We start from the raw sequence: 16,346 nt of genomic DNA, 5'->3' as shown, positions 1-16,346 counted from the left end.
GCATTAATTTGCATTAAAACATGGCAAAGAGTAAGCAACGCTATACAAAACAAATACCTGCTTCTCAATTTTTAACAAAATCATAACCTATCCTAAATCCGTGACCACCAAGAAACCGCAGATTTGTTTTTCAAACAATGTGTGGCATACGATGCTAATGGCAACATTTTGCACATAGATAATTGTCATACCCTACCAGAGTGCCATCATGCCATGTGAACTTTTTCCATTGTAACATCTATTGTATTGTACTATGGTTTTCAATAAACGATTACTTACTTACTTACATACCTAAAAATAATATTTTTTTCCACTGTTACATTAAATTTGAAATTACCAATACCACTAAATAAATATTAAATTAATTTATCAGCCTTTCTACGGTTTAGTAACTCTATGCACAGCTAAATAATAATAACAAATTTACTAAATGACTTAAAGGATTGAAAAGTCCCGTTCAAAATGTAAACTTATTACCAATTAAATAAGGTTGTATTTTGCAAGTATAGAATAACCAGCGTAAAATTTAAGACTGGCTTAGTATTGCGTACCTTCGTAACCTAAGATCAGGCTGTAGTCGAAAAACTATTAAAGATAGGGTTAAGTTGATAATTTTCCCGCCATCTCCATCGTCTGTTTAATTGGTTATTATCTGGTCAGCTTCCGGTTAGCCATAGTTCTTGCGAAAATCGCGAGGACAGAGGTGAAATTTTTTGTATGGAAACTTGCAACTTTAAACGCATTTTTTATCGAAACTAGTGCACGTAAAATGAACTATTAATCGGTATATCGACTTAACTTTTTGCATTCTTTCTAATGGAACCCTACACGATTCTTGCAATTAAAAAATAAATTCAGCATACCATTCTCAACCCCCTAAATTTCCGCTTAAAAAAGAAATAAGCGATTTTCATTTATTCACATTATTAGTGGTAGTCGTTGCTATACCTGTTCCAAATTTTAGGTATCTACGTCAAACGGTCTCCGAGAGAATTGCAGTTAACCGATTTCCAAGACCGGAGTGATCGCATAAGAGCTTCGTGAACAAAGTTTTGTACGGAGCTCTAAAAAGTGTCTATGATACTTTGTTAATTTAATTTAGGTACTTACGCTTCGAATCCTCGTCATTCAAGCCATGTCACGGACACTGACAAAGTAAGCTTTAATTAAAGCAATGTGAAATCACCGTTATAGTACAAAGGTACTCGTAGATCGTAGGGTAGACCGAGGCGAATCGGGTCATTTTTTGTTTGACGGTAAATAAATACAACCTTTTAAGGTGATACTGTTATTATTAATAGTGCCGTGTGGTTGCCGGCTTAAGAATAGCCCACTCCGTGTTTATCCATGGATGTCGTAAAAGGCGACTAAAGGACTAAAAGGACAGTCACCTAAGTCAACTAGGGATTCCCAAGGAGGGTTGATGTCAGGCAGGCGACCGATCGTAAAAAGATATGCCAAATCTTATACAACATGAGTGCGACAGATAATAGAATATGCGATAGTGCTAGGGCGTACCCCGCAGGCGACGCGCAGGCGCAGCACTCGGCGGCTGTGAGAAATGGACGAAGGTTGCTGCACCAGGGACGGGGGCAGTGTAAGAAGCTAGTCCGGGGAATAAGACTGAGGATTGCAAGTTGGAATATAGGTACGATGACTGGAAGAGGAAGAGAGTTAGCGGATGTTTTGGAAAGGAGACGAATAAACGTGGCATGTCTGCAGGTACCGTAATGGTCAACACTCTACCCAAATTGATTACTTTCTCCTAAGAAGGAGTAAAATACATTTGGCTAAGGACTGCAAAGTAGTACCCAGTGAGAGCCTAGTTTCCCAGCATAGGTTACTGATTCTAGACTTAAATCTTAAAGTACAACATTTGCAAAAGAACTCGAAGCCCCCACCTAGAACGAAATGGTATAGATTGAGTGACAGGGAGTTAGCTGAAGAATTTAGAAAAAAAATAGTCGATAAGATGGTAGGAATGGGTGATATGGCAGAGATGAGAGTGCTGGAATGAAATGGCAGTATGTGTAAGAAACACTTCTAAAGAGGGATGTTTTTGGGGAAACAACAGGGAAAGGCAAGATTGTTAGGGATACATGGTGGTAGAATAAAGATGTGCGAATGATTCTTAAAGAAAAGAAGAATGCTTTTAAATAATGGAAAAGTGTGGAAGAGGGTAACGATAGAGAGAAAGAAATCAAGAGGTCAGCTTATCTAACAAGTAAGAAGGCTAAAAAACCAGTTGCAATAGCAAGGGCCAAGGTACAAGATAAATTGTACGATTTCCTTAAGAGCCCGCAAGGCCAAAAAGACCTTTACAGAATAGCAAGAGAGAGGAATGCAACAGATATAAATCATGTGAAATATATGAGAGAAGAAGCAGGAAAGATTTTGACGGAAAACAAGGGCATACAAGAACGCTGGAAGAACTACTTCAGTAAATTTATGAACGAAGAGAATGATTGGAGTGGAGTGCTAGAAAATGCTAGAAATAACATTGGTATGGTGAAAGAGATCACTATAGAAGAAGTAAAAATGGCAGTGCAAGGTATGAAAAATGGGAAAGCGGTTGGGCCAGTTGGTATACCTGTGAAAGTATGGAAGTTTCTAAAAGCGGATGGATGGAAGTGGCTGACTTTATACTTTAATAAGTTGTTGCAAGAAGAGGCAATCCCTGATAAATGGTGCAACAGTTTAAGAATAGGGTGATGTACAGGATTGCAACAACTATCAATGATAAAGCTCATGTCATATAGTATGAAGATATGGGAAAAGGTGGTAGCGAGACGAATGAGAGAAGAAAGTGAGGTAACACAGAACCAATTTGGGTTTATGCTGGGCCGGGGAGCTACGGACGCCATATTTGCACTTCGCCAACTGTGCGAAAAATACAGACTTGCGCAAAAGAACTTGCACATGGTGTTCGTGGACCTGGAAAAGGCATACGATAGAGTCCCCCGTAAGGTTCTGTGGTGTTCTATGAGAGAGAAAGGAATGCCAGAGAAGTATGTGCGGCTTGCTCAGGCGATGTATGATAGAGCCAGTACTCACATCAGGTCTGAAGCTGGAGTAACCGACAAGTTCAATGTGGCGGTAAGTTTACACCAGGGATCGGCTTTAAGTCCGTATTTGTTCCTCCTGGTTATAGATACTCTGACATCGAACATACAGGAGGAGGCACCCTTGTGTATGCTGTTTGCCGATGACATTGTTCTTGTCGGAGATAATGCACTTGAGGTCTAGAGCAGGCTGGTAAAATGGCAAGAAAAGCTGGAAAGTGTGGGACTGAAAATAAGCAGAACCAAAACGGAGCACATGTTCTGCGATTTCGGTGGTCTATCCAGTTTTTCCCATATTGCCTTAGATGGTCTGCTCCGACTTCCGGTACCTTGGGTCATTGATCCAGAGTGACGGACGCATCGACCGTGACGTGAAAAATAGAATAAATGCGGGATGGATGAAATGGCGACAGGTCTCTGGAACAACTTGCGACCCACGAATGCCTCTTAAACTTAAGGGGAAGATTTACAGGACTATCGTGAGACCTGTTGTAATGTATGGATCAGAATGCTGGGCGACGAAAGTGACGGATGAAAGAAGAGTGCACGCAGCGGAAATGAGAATGTTAAGATGGATGTGTGGAGTGACGAGAAAGGATCGGATTAAGAATGAGTATATTAGGGGCAAGTTTGAAAGTAGCACCAGTAACGGAAAAGATAAGAAGTAGTAGGTTAGCGTGGTATGGGCATGTGATGAGGAGGGATGAATGCCATATTGGCAAAATAATGTTAGAGATGAATGTTGATGTACGGAGAGCGAATGGTAGACCGCTAGAAAAAGCGATGAATGGATTGTGTGAAAGAGGATATGAGAAAGAAAGGAGTGAGTGACGAAAGATAGAGGAGAATGGAAGAGAAAAACAAGTTGTGCCGACCCCACATAACGTGGGATAAGGGCAGGAAGAAGAAGACTGTTTTTATTAATATTCGATTAGACTCATTATTTATTAATTAACAGAATCCAACGGTCAGATATAAAATCAAGCTTAAATATGATTTATGAAAAATTAAATACAAAACCTCTGAGAAAATCCGATTCGCCCCATTTTTAGGGGTAAAACGGATCAATAAAAACCCTGGTCACTGCTTGCCCTTAGAGCTGGTCAAAGACGCCTAGTCTTACTAAGATGGCATATAATCGAGAAATTCGGACGGGCACCGCCGTGGCGGGGTGGCCTATAGGGGTTCATGGCGTTAGCCGTGATAGCTAAAGACGCCGGTTCGAATCCGGCCTTCACCACTGGAGGGCTTCGTCACTTTTCCTTTAATATATGACATCTATTACAGTTATTAATTTATATATAGTAGTGTGACTACTTTAAAAAACACAAATCATAATATTTAATAAAATAATTGTATTTGTTCTCAAACTTGTTCATAGATGGCAGCACCAGTCTCTCTCGCTACAACGTAAATCCGTAAGGAGTTCGTTTAGGAGGCGCAAGCGCGCACTGCTTGCCCTTAGAGCTGGTCAAAGACGCCTAGTCTTACTAAGATGGCATATAGTCGAGAAATTCGGACGGGCACCGCCGTGGCGGGGTGGCCAGGGGTTCATGGCGTTAGCCGCGATAGCTAAAGACGCCGGTTCGAATCCGGCCTTCACCACTGGAGGGCTTCGTCACTTTTTCTTTAATATATGACATCTATTACAGTTTTTAATGTTGACAATGTTAACAATATTAATAATAATAGTTAAAAATATTATTTGACCAATAAAAACATATCTAACTTTCTATTAATGAGATCACTTATCATTGCACTTCACATTTGTACGGTCCTGTGACACCTCCTCGATCAGCACAGTTTCCATGGCATCATTCTTTACAAACGTGGCATTGAATCCAATCCTCCACAGGATGATGAGGATGAACTTTTCAGAGCAGTAAACACGTAATAGGGTATTTGACTGTGTTTAAAATAAATTGTTTTACACCATGCATGAAATAAAGCACCAGAAGATTAATAGAGAAACGTGGACAGGAGTTATTTTTTAGACACTATTTCTATTTTAAAACCCGCATAAAACTATAAAGAGTAGGTAATTCGACTGTGACGTCATATGCTAGTGCTTCATATAAATTCCATAGTAACAATCGTTTTGACAGTTCGAAAAAAGAAACTGATTTGACTAGTAGTCAAATACCCTATACCAGTCTCTAGATGAGGATGTACCTTTAGCTCTTAATTTTGGTGTTGTTCTTTTTTTCTTAGGCACGTTCACTTTATCTTTCTGCCGCTGTTTGCTATTAAATTTATTTTTACTTGTGCTTTCTATGTTAACTTTAACTTTTTACTCTAGCATTACAAAGCACGGCTTTTTACTAGGCCTCGAGACATTGTGACTCGTCTTTGCAAGCTCGTGAACGATACGTTGTATAACTCGGCAGCTCGACGTAGGGATAGCTGTTTAGTTAGTACCTTATCAGCAGCTGGAGTCATATTTTCTGCCGACCATTCCCCCTGGTGGGTCTCTTTCTTATACGTACGAACCATCTAAAACATGCAAACATACAATGAGTTAAACAAAACCCTCTAAAAAATAAACATACTCATATATTTATTCATAATAGTTCGTATTACATGTCACTAGTTTTACAATGTGATCCTAAACGCCCCAATCAGATGATCCGAATAATCCCATATCATAGGTTTGAATTATTTTCGCTTAACGGGAATATACCTTTAAAAACAGTAAAAATAAAACCAAATCAGGAAACACCATGCATGATTAACAATAAGTAACAGCAATTACTAACCTTTAGCCCTTTGCATTTACTTTTATCACGGAATGTATTTACTTACATCGGAGGTAAAATCACAATATATCTGCACGAACGACTCATCGGGAAGCGTCACCGTGCCTGACGCGTGAGTCTTATCCAATGGCAGTAACTGTGGCGGCGTGCGGCGGGAACAGAGCGAACGAGGGACGCTGATTTGCTGGCCGTAACTATACGCGATCTTTCAAATTGGATAGAACTGCTTATTTTGATCCGATTTCCGCAGTGATCCGAATCGCCTCGGTCGACCCTACGCTCATTGGTGTAAATGGAATCCACTGAGGCCACACGTGCAACAGGCAATGCGTTATCACTTAACTAATGAAGTTGGGAATGGAACGCAATGAACCACATGAAAAAACTTCGTTTGTCTCGCTTCGAACATGTTTGAGGAATAATAACTTTTCCCGCTACTTTTTTTTAGGTTAGGTTAGGTATAGGTATAAATACACTGTTCTATATATATACATCTTAAGGAAAATTACTACATTCAGGTAAAGGTGTACGATTGTTTAAATAAAAATAAATATGTGCTATTTTCCACCAAAAGGGTACTTATTGTCGCTTGTCATTAAGGCGCTATTTCCATATAGCTTCAATTAGAAATCAACCTTATCGACAAGCGACAATGTGGTACCTTTTGGTTGAAAACGTCACATATAGAGGTATGGTATATCAATGAAACTTTTAATCTAATAGAAAATATCTCCTTCTAATAGTAAATAATTGTACGCCCAGCAGCAAAATTGCATGGTTATTTTACGAATTCATTCATTCATAATGTGACTATAGTAGATTGTGTCACAAGGGAGCAAAATGACATATTTACGGCGAGGGCGTACAATTGAATCCTAAACGAAGCGAAGGATTCTATAATAGAATCCTGAGCGTAGCGAGGGATTCTAACATAGAATCCTGAGCGTAGTGAGGGATTCAAGTGTTAACGGCCAAGGTGAAAATTATTTTGCTACCATGTGACACATACTGCTTTTCACATCACCTATGAGGAAATTACATACATATATTAGGTTTCAAAACATTATTATTTTAAGCAAAAATCGATACGGACAAAGTGCCAAAAATATGTATACACGACCTTAGTATAAATTAAATTAAATTAAATAATCATTTATTTTCAGGCATGGCCCATAGAAGTGTATAGGTACATACTTCTGGCACTTTGTCCGTATCGATATTTTCAGACGTGACTGTACTGACAAATTAAAAGTACCTACAGCTCATAATTATGTACCTAATATATTTTCAAAGACAGCAGCAAACACCTAAAATGATACCATGAAAATCAGGTACATTATTTTTGTAGATTTTTCTGGTAACAAATTAGCTCTTACCCCTTTGAACGGAATCTTCGGAAGAACACTATGAAGACTGATATCACTTATATTTATTATTATAAAGTTATTGATTTAAACTAAGTATTTACAAATTTATACACAATACAAAACCGCATAATTATGTTTTGTATTCAATATTTGTGAAATATTTGTACAAAACTTTTTAAATATAAACTTTTTAAATTGCATAGACAAGTATGACTGCGTTTAAGGAGACCTAAAATGTCAAAATAAAAATTAAATTATTAAACTAATGTTTTTTACGTTTCTTTGTAAATATTACGCTAATTAATTAATTTACTTAATTAAAATATGTTATTAATTAATTTAAAATACGCTAATTACATTTATTGTTTACAATTAACAAAATATTATTTAAGTTAGAAAAATTGTATGCACGTAATCGATTATAAAGAAATTGTAATCGATTATATGCATACTAATTTCATATGTCTTTGTGTCAATATTTCATACTGGCAACAAAATGTCCTTGAACAGAAAAGTGCCACTTTGATCCCTCCTAGCAGGGAAGAAAAGTTCCCTTTTCGAATAGGTGATGTGAAAAAAGATTTTGCAGCTTGCTGTGTGTACCTACTTACTTAAACAAAAATAGTTGTATTCCAGTAAGTATGACGTAAACGATAATCACATAACGAAAAAAAAGCAATATTATATATACGAGTAGGTACCTGTATATTTTGTCGGCAAAATTATGCATAACGCTTATGTAAGTATACTTACTTATATTATATAGGTACCTAGATGCCAGAATATACTTAGATAAATCAGGGTGTGTGGATGTATAAACTCACCAGCTGTGTTATGGTTAAGGACTACTCTACCTACATACTTGCTATTTAAATAAAAAATAAAATACTTAACACAATTATTTAATCTTTTTTATATATACAGTGAGCTGAAAAAGTGCATAGGTACCCACTTTATGAATAGATTTTATTCATAAACTGGGTAGGTACTTTTACAGCTGGGTGTACCTACACTCAAAAGCAATTCCATACAATATGCTGTATTTTTTTATTTTTTTTTTTTTATTTTTTATTCATTACATTTCACAGCATAACAGTGATCCAAAGCACTGTGAAACCAATAGACATTTCATACACATAGTACACAAATCTAAACTAACATATAACAGAAGAAGGCCGTTCATTCCTCGTCTCGCAGAACCTCAAGCATTCATAACACACGTCCAACCATCCACTCGCAAACACATCACAGTTTGGTGCTGATTCGAGGAGTGAGTTTAGCAGGTGCAAGGCTTGAACAAGCGGTGATTTACGGCGGGACACAGTTCGTACTGGTGGCAGCGCTAACAAATGGCGACAACGCGGTCGAAACAGAACTCTAGTCGGTGAGGGAACATATAGACGCAGCAACTGAGCTACTAGTTCGGGGCAGTCAGAATCCCCACGTAAAATTCTACTGGCGTATGGTCAGTGTTTGAGTTATGTTATGTTCCAAATGCCAGAAATAGTGTTTACATAATATATGTAACTTGCTGCAATTTAGTATGTTACATATTAATTTACCTAGAGATAAGCCCGGGGCTGTTTTGAAATTAGTATTTAGCATTGAAATTACATTTCTGCGACGTGGAATTCCTAATCTGCGGAGCGTTTGTTCGGTGTGGAGAGGTTAGGTCTCATTACATTGACGTTCTCAGAGCTAAGACAGGCTTAAGGAATGTGTGGATTGGGTGGGTCTTAACGAGCTGCGATCAAATTAGAAGATTTTATTCTAACACAACACCCAACTTAGTATATGATAAATCCAGTATGTCTTTATCCTGTTTGCAGTGAGAGTTGTCTGTCGCCGACGAAATTTCTTATACAAAAACTACTTGCTACTCGTTTGCGGGCGCATAATATAGCATAAGACGTTGAGGCTTCTAGTCGTCTTAAATCCCGACCTTGTCCTTTCGGAACTCGCTAAATAAATGCTATTATAAAATTTGCATAAGACGCGACGCCGAAGGTTACACCTTATGTTCTAAATTGTACTGTACCTACTGTAATACTACTAGCATACGAGTACCTACATACATTATAAGTACATTACTTTCAGTTTCATCGACCATCGACAAACAATCTCATCAGACGGGCTAGCACATGATTGGCGCGAGAGTATCTCGCCGATACATAGACTACCCGTCCCTCTTTAATTTATACATTTAGTAAAAGACGGGTAGTCTATCTCGCGGCGAGATACTGTCGCGCCAATCATGTGCTCGGCTTACAAATATGCATAGATCTATTTATTTATTTATTTAATCTTTATAGTACAGCCAAATTTTTTTTTGCGGTTTTGGCATTGGTCTCGTAATAAGTTGTTCAGTATGAGTATGACCTATAAATTCACTACGCAGAGTATGGCTGCTGAAAAAATTTCACCTGTATAGGTAATCAGTTTTTACCTAAATAATTAGGGCATTAGTTATCAATATGAAAAAGAGTTCAGCAGAAGTCTTGTCCGGAGAACCGTCTGGAGCACACACTGAATGAAACAAATATTGACAGTCACGAAAATGCTGGCGAGGCTGTTTGCCGACCTCACGTAATTCTATTCAGACAAATCTTCGTCCTCCGACTTACTCCGCCGAGATCACCCACAATCGTGTGTTTTTTGTACTATTTTTGCAACTTAGGAATGTGATACAAAGTATTATTTATAAAATTTTGTGTCCTTGTTGTTTTACCTGTTCTTTATACAGGGTGGGCCAGTGATAAATTATCTTTTCGTCTCGACCTCTTTCGTGAAATGCATTTGTCATTGGCCCACCCTGTATATACACGGTGTAACATGAGGAAACCGAATAATTTTAACAGCCAGTATTCCTGATCATATTTGAATACTAAAATGTCCTATAAACTTTTCTGTAATTTGCCTAGTTTCGGAGTTAATACCAATTTAAAAAAAAAAAAAAAATTGTTACATAGTGCAAAACGCATTTTTGATTGCGCTGTTGCTACTATGGGACGTAGTCTAAGTATCCTTATTGATAGATGTCAAAAAGTGACAAGTAACACTTCGTAAAAACTAGGTTTTACGAAAAAAAAGTAAAAGCCCATTTTAAGTGACAAGTTTAACAATAACATTTACGCTGTAAAGGGTTTGAAACGTCGAGATGTATTATAAATTCAATATACGCGATATAATCCGTTTTCATAGTTTTATTTCATGAGTAACTATCGCGGTAACCGAAGACAATATTAATAACATTTACTTTGTATGTATGTACATTTAAAAAATCAAAATAACAAAACAAAAAAATTGCGAATTTGACCTAAACTTACTTTTCCTGTTTTTGGCCTCAAAAAAGCGTGGTTAAAATCTTTCGGGTTCCTCGTGGACACCTTGGATACCTAGCCGAGTAAACTTTGATTACCTACCTGGTGAGGTGCTTCTCAATTACCTACACCAATATTGTCTTCGGTTACCGCGATAGTTACTCATGAAATAAAACTATGAAAGTAAATATATATATATATATATATATATATATATACGCGATAAAAACTACGCCGGCCACAACCCTACACCACGGACCCGAGAAGATTTAATTCCCTCCTAAATTGTAGGAGGGTATCCCAATATGGGACCGGCAACAAACTCGGCGGGACACATCTTTTCAAAACATATTATACTCAGAATGTCCAACATCATCCAACACTAGACAACTAGACTAAGACTAAGGTCTCACAGTATACTCATGGACAAATTTAGAGGAACGCCGAATAAAAGGTTTAGGTAATTACTGGATTAAAGCACCCAAAGTAAGTTCAAAATTAGTACGTAATTAAACATTTTTTTTGCGTTCCTCTAAATTTGTCCATAAGTGTATGAATTTTTTGGTATTTACTTCTATATACATCTTATAAAACGAAGTCCCCCGCTGCGTCTGTCTGTATGTCTGTATGTTCGCGATAAACTCCAAAACTGCTTAACGGATTTTCATGCGGTTTTCACCTACCAATAGAGTGATTCTTAACGAAGGTTTAGGTGTATAATTTGTTAAGGGTAACCCGTGCGAAGCCGGGGTGGGTTGCTAGTTGTCATATAAACTGATTGTAAATTGTACGTATTTATGCCACATGAGCACCACACTTTTCAATATTCAGCGCCATAAATCGTATGAAAGCCGTTTTCCTTTTTTCCGGCTGCCGTAAACTCTGGGCGGCATTAGAACGTTAAAAACTGATCTTGATTTGAAATTGTTTTGGCAGTTACCTTTCACATTGTAATAATCTAAACTTTATAATATATTAGCAACCCGCCCCGGTTTCGCACGGGTTACACAAAAATCTTAACAAATTATACACTTAAAAACCTTCCTCAAGAATTCTTCAATTGATAAATGAAAACCGACTTTGTTTTATAAGGTGTAGTGATGACAAATATAATTCATGATATAATAAAATGCGTAATAACTAAATCTCTAAATAAACCTAAAGCTATAAAAACAAATATATATATAGGGTGGCCCAATGATAAATGCATTTTAACGAAAGACGTCGATACGAAAAGAGAATTTATCACTGGCCCACCCTATATATATATCTACAAAACAGCCCTTGCAGCATGGTTTAATCACGCGCTGCGAGTAGTCTAAATGAAGAATAATATCTGTAAAGTAACGCTATAGACTGAAATAACTAGATGTCAAATACGAATGAATGCCCCAAGCCTCTAGTGACAGAGGCCGTAATCGAACCGGTGTTCCGTTCCGTATATCTATATTGTCTTCATAGTTAAAAAAATTACGCCTGAGTAAGACCCAGGATCAAAATATTCCGAACGCAATCAAATGCTGAAATTGGTTGTACAGGTTGAAATAAAATTCGTTATGTTGCTTGATTGAATCAAGCAATCAAATAACCAGTTAGACCGGATTATACGCTCTGCAAAATAACAATTACGCACCGACAATGTCGATTATTATTAAATAACGTAAAGCCTGGCAAGGGACAGCATGTTTATGCGATAACGTAACACGATGGTCTTTATTAACTTGTAACTGAATTGCAGATTTCCCTTTTGCGTAAATTTACATAATACGTTGGTTGGCTGTCAGACGCGCCTCTCTTAATTACACATGTGTCCGATCAAATCAGCCTGCCTCCTTCGGGCTTAACTCGATTTAAACTTGCTTCTCCCCGAGCTCAAGTTAAGCCAGTGCGCGCCGTTATTGTCAGTATTTGGACCTTATTTAAATTTAACACGTTCCCTGTGTATGCATCATATGTGTAGCATTTTAGGGTATATATGATACGTGCATGCATCACGGATGATGCACGACCCCTTGTAAACTTAAAGCATTGCCAAAATTTACACGTGTGAGCTAGATGTTTTTTATTTGCGTGCACATACTGGCCACGAAAACTTTGACAGAAAACACGTGTGTCCGGATGACATTTTCTATAATATTTCCTGGTTATGGCTGTTACAAATATTAACACAAAAAATATACATTTTTATTTTAAATAACAAAACATAATGAATTAATTGCATTTAAAGCACATGATAATTTAAATAAAATAATAATCAAATAAATTTGTAAAAACCTAATCAGAAATTCCTGGAATTTTTCTTTAATGGCAAACATTGTAGCATCGAAGAGACACTGCTTTTTACTCATCAAATACTGTCTGTTTGCTTCGCCTTTTTGCTAGCTTCTGTAGGTGTCCTCCCTGTTCACTGAGTGTTCAGGCATCAATTTATAGTACTCAACGCGTTTTCTAAAAATTGTATTGTTACGGCGTGGAATTTTGGTCAGTTCATGGTGGCGGGATAAGGTAGATTTAATCGATGGTCCAGCCGAAGGTTCGGTACCTATCTTTAATGCCAAGAAGATAGCTGATGACTATTTCGTGGCCTGTCAAAAGAGACTGCATTACAAATCGCAACAGACATCAAATCAGCCGCAATTTTTTATACCAAAAACAAGTCTTGCGAACAGGTGATGAGGTGATGACTTGTCAGCTGATCAGCTAGCTATATCATGCCTTTCTTGGCGCGATTATAACCTAATACAATTTTTGTTGTCATAGTTTTCCTTTTTATGGCATAGACTAATGTAGACCACAGATATAAATCCAAGAAAAATTACAAATTGCCTTAAAACGTGTATGAATGATATGTGTGATGCACTGAGCAATGAGCTAGTACGTGCATGCGTTACATTGTGGGCACCAGTTTAAAAGCTCATACGTGTATGCATCACATATAGGCACCAGTTTGAAAGCTCATACGTGTATGCATCACATGTGGGCACCAGTTTGAAAGCTCATACGTGTATGCATCACATGTGAGGCACTCGGGAAAATGGGAAAATAGGAAAATCGGTCCTCATTAATGGTGTTTTTATACATAAATATATTAATATATACTGTATAAAAGATATTTACAAAAAAAGAAAAATGCACGCGAGGAGTCGATTTCTTGTTCCCAGTTACACAGGGAACGTGTTAAAACATACTTTTGGGCAAATTAGGCATTCCTTTTTTGTTTTCTCGGTTTTTTTTACATGTTTTCTGCATCGTTTAAAAATACTCAGTGATTTAAGAAAAAGAGAACGGGGGAACACAAGCGCATTAGGTACCAAGCGCAAGCGCCTACTAGTAAGCTGATATGGCAATTGCAATTCCAATGCGGTCACACGCACGTTGCCGACTTAAGGGACGATCATTACCTACTCAACTTCTCTGTTTTAGGCATTTTCATTCCAAATTTATTTATTTATTTTTGCTTTGGTTTTGCTGGCCGAGAGGCTAGACTGCCCGTTCCAACACCACTGGATGCTGTTGCATGTACAGCGGTAGTGTTTGGAATGTGGCAGTTTTCATTATGTAAATAGTTAAATGTGATGTATATTTTTATTAGTAATTTAATGTGTATTTACTAACATTAGCATATTAAGATTAATGTAATTCTACTACTTACAAATTATATGGGCATTTGCCTGAAATAAATAATTGAATTGAATTAATATAACAACTGCTGAAAATTGTTATGGCACTTTGTTTCTGAACATCATACTACCGGGTACATACTTATAAAGTAAATCATCTAATACCTTAGTATGGTATAATACTTTATATCTTCAAGTTCCGTACTGTTAATGTTGAAGTAGCTCTTGTTTCGTACTCGTACTTTGTACGTGGAACAGTTTGAAGTTGTAAGCGGATTTAGCTTTATTAATAAAACCCGAGCTCGCGGCCGCGTGACATTGAGGTATATGTTTATGTATACACTAGAGTCGGCCTCTCGAAGGAAATGTTTTCGCACGAAATGTGCCGGCACTTCATTGAGGTGTTTCATTGCGTTTAGTCCGCCTCCTGGCGAGAAGCCACACATCCGACGAAAATTTAAAATAAATATTATAAATGAAAAATGCCTTTGTGCGTAATGATAATTTATACTAATAATACCTATAAACCTAATAAAAGCAATATAATGACATTCCACTGCAAAAAACTGTTGATTTAATTATGCTCATTTAGTATTGTCTTCGGTTACCGCGATAGTTACTCATGAAATAAAACTATGAAAACGGATTATATCGCGTATATTGAATTTATAATACATCCCGACGTTCACCCGTTGACCACGAACGCTGTAAAGAGTTCGAAACGTCGGGATGTATTATAAATTCAATATACGCGATATAATCCGTTTTCATAGTTTTATTTCATATGCTCATTAAGATTATTTTGAAATTTCACTTAAAATCGCTCGCGGCTTGACGCCATTTTGCTTTGGCGCATAATTTTTATTTATTTATTTATTATTAACAATATATTTACCCGGCATTACAGACAAGCCAATACACCGAGAAATTAAACATTGCAGATTACACAGTATGCAAACACATGAACTATATATAAGAGACAATGTAAGTGACATTAAACATAAGTGCTGGACAGCCTGTCATCCATCAACTCGCAGAACTTTAAACATTCACGGCACACAGTCGCCCATCTCCAAGCAAACAAGTCACATTCAGGTGCTGATGTCAGGAGCGCATTGAGCAGCGTCAGCGCACGATAGAGCGGCGAATTCCTATGCGACACCGTGCGCGCCGCCGGCACTGCCAGCAGTGGACGCGCTCGCGGTCTCAAAGGGATTTTTGGCAAGTCCGGGACATACAGCCGTAAAACTCGAGCCACAAGCTCCGGGCAGTCGGACTCACCACGCAGTATGCGACAAGCGGTGGTCAGCAGTTTATTGTTGCGCCTTACCTCTAGGGAATTATATCCGAGGCATCCGAGTAAATATTTCGTTGGATACATAAATGGATAATAACCAAATCTTTTTTTAAATAGGAATCTTAGGATTGCCTTTTGGATCTTCTCTAGAAGTAAGGCGTAAGTGGACTCGTACGGGTGCCAGATGATAGACGAGGCCTCAAGCTTACTTCTAACCAATGCGCTGTAAATCATCTTTATGGCTCCAATGTCCCAGAAGTCCTTGACATTGCGGATCACAAAGCCTAGTCTCTTAAAGGAACTATCCGCGAGTGTACGAATATGCTCGTGAAAGCTCAGGCGCTCGTCAAAGGTTACACCAAGATCCTTTACGGAAAAGACCCTGGCGATCACCTCAGTTCCCAGCATGTACTGCTCAAGTAGGGGGGTGGCGGAACGACTAAACGTGCACACAGAGCACTTCAATGTATTAAAAAGCAGCTTATTAGCTATACTCCAGCTAGTAACTGAGGTAATATCCTCTTGAAGAGAGACACAATCCGCTCTACTTTGCACTCCATACACAAGCTTTAAATCATCAGCGTATAACAAACATTGAGCATGCTTGACCACAGATTCCAGGTCATCGATCATAAGTCCAAATAAAAGCGGGCCAAGTATCGAACCCTGACTGACCCCAGACCTGGTATGATACGGAGCCGAGACGAAACTTCCATAACGAACGTACTGCTGACGATCGCGCAAATAACTAGCGAAGAAAGCAAGCAACCTTGGCGAGAAGCCTAAGTCATGTAACTTTCTCATAAGTACGTCGTTATCCACGCGATCGAAAGCTTTCTTGAAATCGAAATAGAGAACATCGACCTGGGTGCGTCTATCAAGATGCTCGGAGATAGTGGCCGTCAGAGTTAGCAGGTTGGTGTC

General features: G+C 38.0%; 1 protein-coding gene across 1 annotated transcript in view; it reads left to right on the top strand.

Annotated features, from left to right (window-relative positions):
* Window positions 1-16,346, top strand: part of LOC134742439 (speract receptor-like) — a 347,982-nt gene that overhangs the window by 35,630 nt on the left and 296,006 nt on the right. The gene's annotated exons all lie outside the window — the stretch shown is intronic.

Source organism: Cydia strobilella, chromosome 6, assembly GCF_947568885.1.
Source record: "Cydia strobilella chromosome 6, ilCydStro3.1, whole genome shotgun sequence".
In the NCBI taxonomy this organism is placed as follows: Eukaryota; Metazoa; Arthropoda; class Insecta; order Lepidoptera; family Tortricidae; genus Cydia; species Cydia strobilella.
Note: the sequence above shows the minus strand (reverse complement) of the source record. Positions and strands in the feature narration are given on the sequence as shown.